This window comes from Mesocricetus auratus, unplaced genomic scaffold (genome assembly GCF_017639785.1).
Source record: "Mesocricetus auratus isolate SY011 unplaced genomic scaffold, BCM_Maur_2.0 Super-Scaffold_100676, whole genome shotgun sequence".
NCBI lineage: Eukaryota > Metazoa > Chordata > Mammalia > Rodentia > Cricetidae > Mesocricetus > Mesocricetus auratus.
This window is the reverse complement of record NW_024429266.1, coordinates 35,894,851-35,898,986: the sequence shown is the minus strand read 5'-3', so window position 1 is coordinate 35,898,986 and position 4,136 is coordinate 35,894,851.

The following is a 4,136-nucleotide window of genomic DNA, read 5'->3' as shown; positions in this document are numbered from 1 at the left end:
GTGTTGTTTGTTTAAATTAAAGCACTCAGAATGGAAGCATGGTAGGGCATACCTGTAATCTCAGCCCTTGGTGAGTTGGAGGGGAGTGGGGAGCAGGAGGGCAAGTTCAAGGCCAGCTTGGGCAACAGGAGTCTGTGGCTCAAACACTCATACACACACACACACACACACACACACACACACACACACACACACACACAGAGACAGAGAGACAGAGACAGAGAGACACAGAGAGGAGAGAGTGCTCATATACATCTTCATCTACATCCCCTTGAGTTTCCTAATGGACGTGGAGGTCTTTATCCCTAGGCTGCTACCTGGGAAGAGGGTCCCTTTGCAAACAAACAAACCTTTTTTTTTTTTTTTCATGAGGGTAAGAAACACTGGAGCCCATTAAAAGTGATGCTCTTACCCTGGGGAAAATGATGCAAACTAGGTGGAAAGCCCAGAGACTGTTGCCAGGATACATGGCTGTCAGGTAGCAGAGGTCATAGAACCACAGAGAGGGTTTCATAAATGTCTAATTTGTTTTTGTTTTATTTGTCCTTGTAAAAGGATTGCCTCAGGTTCTCTGAGAATTACTACACCTCAAATATTACTCCAGCACATGGGATAGACGCTCCCCACATGATCTCATCTAATGAGGGAGAGGTTGAGGGAGCAGAGGTCCAGACCCTGGCTTACTCAAGGCTACTCTGAAGGACCACTCCAGCCCTAGAATTCCCCCCCACCCAGAGACCCCTGCTGAATTTACATCACGATTCAACATCTTTCTTTGCCAGTTATGTCACTCTTAGAGGTACTATTGTTCCTCTGGTGATCCCAGTAGCCTTCCTGCACATATCAGAGAAAAATCAGAGCTAGACAGTTATGTGGTATGAACAGATTTTATTCAGGGATTATGTTAATGAGTAGAGGTGACAAATGAGGACAAGTGACAAGGAAGAAGGAAGAGGGTCAGTGGGTGGGACATTGTTAAGATGAAAACAGGGGCTGGGTTGGGGAAACTCTGGCCAAATCAACTTGACAGGATTTTTTTTCTTGTCTGGGGGGCAGTTGCACACATGAACCCAGAGCCATGTGACAGTGTGGGCAAGACCTGGGAAAGCTCAGGCTACATGAAATCCCAGCATGGAGTGGGGAGGTGGATACAAAGTCTCACCCCTTGCCGATTACAGCTGGTAGTTGACAGCTGCCAATAGAGGGACAGTTACTTTCCTTTAAGGCTGTGGACCCTGGTGGGTCACCCATGCTCCATTGTGTAGACATGCACCCAAGAGTATATGAGCAGGACAAACTGGACTTGATAGTTTAAAAAAGATGAAGACATAAAGTTGGATAGGTAGGATATGTGGAGTGAATCTGTGAGGTGTTACGGAAGGGATGAATACAATTTATGAAATTCTTGAAAAAATAATATTTTGTAAAAAAAATACTACCGTGTGTGTGTGTGTGTGTGTGTGTGTGTGTGTGTGTGTGTGTGTGTGTGTGTAATATGTGTAGAGGCCAGAAGACTTCTACCTTGGTGGGTCCTAGGAATTGAACGACAGGTTTGGTGGCAAGTTCTTTTATCTACTGAGGCATCTTGATGGCCTTAATTTTTAAAAATTTATTATTGGAGTGTGCATTTTCTTCAAACACATTAACAGGATTCTTCTTACTGATACAAGTGGGTGACACAGGCTTCCCAGGTAGGAACCCTTAAGTCCACAGTCCAGGGAATGAGAAAAGTGCTGAGAAGTGAGAGTGGATAGGCAAGGAGTGATGGGGTAACCAAGGAAACTGCACTGTATCTTGGTAACTGTGTCATCTGGTGGTCAGAATGCCTCTTTGTTAAACTTCCTTGAAGCTGTTCTTAGGTTCTTCCCATTATATCAGAAACTAAGGCTCCATGAAACTTTCTCAGTTGCCACATATACACACTTGCAAAGGGTCTGCATCCTCAAAAAGTTCTGACTTCATACAAAATCACCTTCATCGTGTTTTTTTAATATACCTCACCCTCTACCTATTGTGGGCCTCTCTCTCTCTCTCTCTCTCTCTCTCTCTCTCTCTCTCTCTCTCTCTCTGTCTCTCTCTCTCTCTTTCTCTGTCTCCTTCCTTCTTTCTTTCCTTCCTTCCTTTCTTCCTTCCTTCTATTCTGTTGTAGCTCTGGCTGTCCTGGAACTCACTATGTAGATAAAGTTGGTCCCATACTCCTGTTTCCACCTACCATGTGCTGAGATTAAAGGCATTTGCCACTAGGACCTGCCCCTGTTGTGGATTTTTCAAGAGGATCATGAAAAAAATAACTTTAACTAGGAATCCTGTCCAACATGACTTGGGAAGGGAAAGGGGTCAATTTAGCCCTGTGAATATGCTACCTACTTTATAAATATACACAAGAAGTTCTTTAATCCATAGTAGTACAAAACCCAGTGTGTTTCCACACATTCCTCCCACCAGCCCACTCTGATTATGTATTAATTTCCTTCATTTTCCTAAATAAATTTCTGCTGTAGTTTTTGGTATTTTTAGGACCACGTGCCAATTTAACAGGCATTTATGTACACAGGGGCACAGGTACACACACACACACACACACACACACATTTATATCCTAATGTCATCATCTTATTAGGCTTTAAAATTGTATTAATTCTCACAAAGAATGAATCTAAATATTGGTATTAACTTTAAATGCTTTGAATTAAATATATTTAATTTTCAAAAAAGCAGACTCATTAGTCAAATGAAGATTTATTGATAGTAGCTGGAGAGATGGCTTAGTATATAAAATCCTCTCCACAAAAGTGTGAGGAACTGACTACAGATTTTCAGAACCCATGTAAATGCTGGGCAGGTTTGGCAACCTACCTGAATCCCTGTAAAAGATGTGTAATAAAAGACTTAAAAACACGAAACTTTGTGAGTTCCAGGCCAGCTGGGACTACATAGTGAGACTCTATCTCAGCAAAAACAAAAACAAGAAGTAAAATATATCTTTTTTAAAAATCTAGGAAATAGATGGCTCAGCCTGGAGTATGAGATAAAACCCTGCCTCAGAAAGTCAAAAACAGAGAATAGGTCTGGAGAAATAGTTCAGTGGTTAAGAGCATTGGCTGATCTTTCAAAGAACCAGGGTTCATTTCCCAGCACCCACAAGGCAGCTCACGATCACCTGCAACTCCAGCTCTAGGGAATCCATTGCCTTTGTCTGACCAGGAATACACATGGTGCCAGAAAGCTATGCAGCCAGGGCACCCATACAAGAAAACATTTTTTTAAGAATATAGTCAAAAATAATCGTAAAACAAAGGAAGAGCAAGGGGGGAAGAAGAGGTTAGAGGAAGGGAGGGTCTCCTCCACCAGTGTGGTTGGTAGAGGCATCATCCAATCCATTAAGGCCCAAACAGAACAAAAGGCAGAAGATTGACTGCTTTCTCTGGCAGCTTGGAGCCCCTCTGCTCTCAGATATTCGTGTTTTTGGTTCCTGGGTTCTGGAACTCCAGCGTTTGCTCTGGTAGTCTCCTAGTCCTTAGGTCTTCAAATTGATCTGGATTGTATCTGTTTCTCCAGTTTGTAGGCAGCTGGTCATGGGGCTTCTTGCTCTCCATAATCACGTGGGCCAAGTCACATGATAAATATACAAATATTTATTTTTGTATTTCCTTCTGGATATGTTTTCCTGGAGGTCACTAATATGACTTATTTTGAGAGAGATATGAACGAATTAAAGATGGATGAAAGGTAGCAAGATTAGGGTTTGTACTGGGAGATAAAGGCAGTTAGGAAAATTGAACCATTCACAGCTATATCCTTTGGTTTTTTTTTTTTTTTGATGTTTTGTTTTTGTTCATTTGTTTTCTTCCATCAAGTAAAAAGCAGGGCCTTTTGCTGAAAGTATGTAATCACGGGCAAAAGCAGGAGACTTGAGAATCATGAGAGGTGACAATGGACTCAGGGGAGGAACAAATACAAGGATTGTCTGGTTATTCCAAGGTAGGAGGTAGTAAAATATTCTTCCCATATTCTATTCAAATACATGTCCCATAAAATCGTACACTACTGGAAGGTATGGCACCCTCCTCCAAGCTTCTTGGCATTTGACACCCCTCCTTACAGTTCGTATCTTGCTGTACAGCTAGAACCATCCT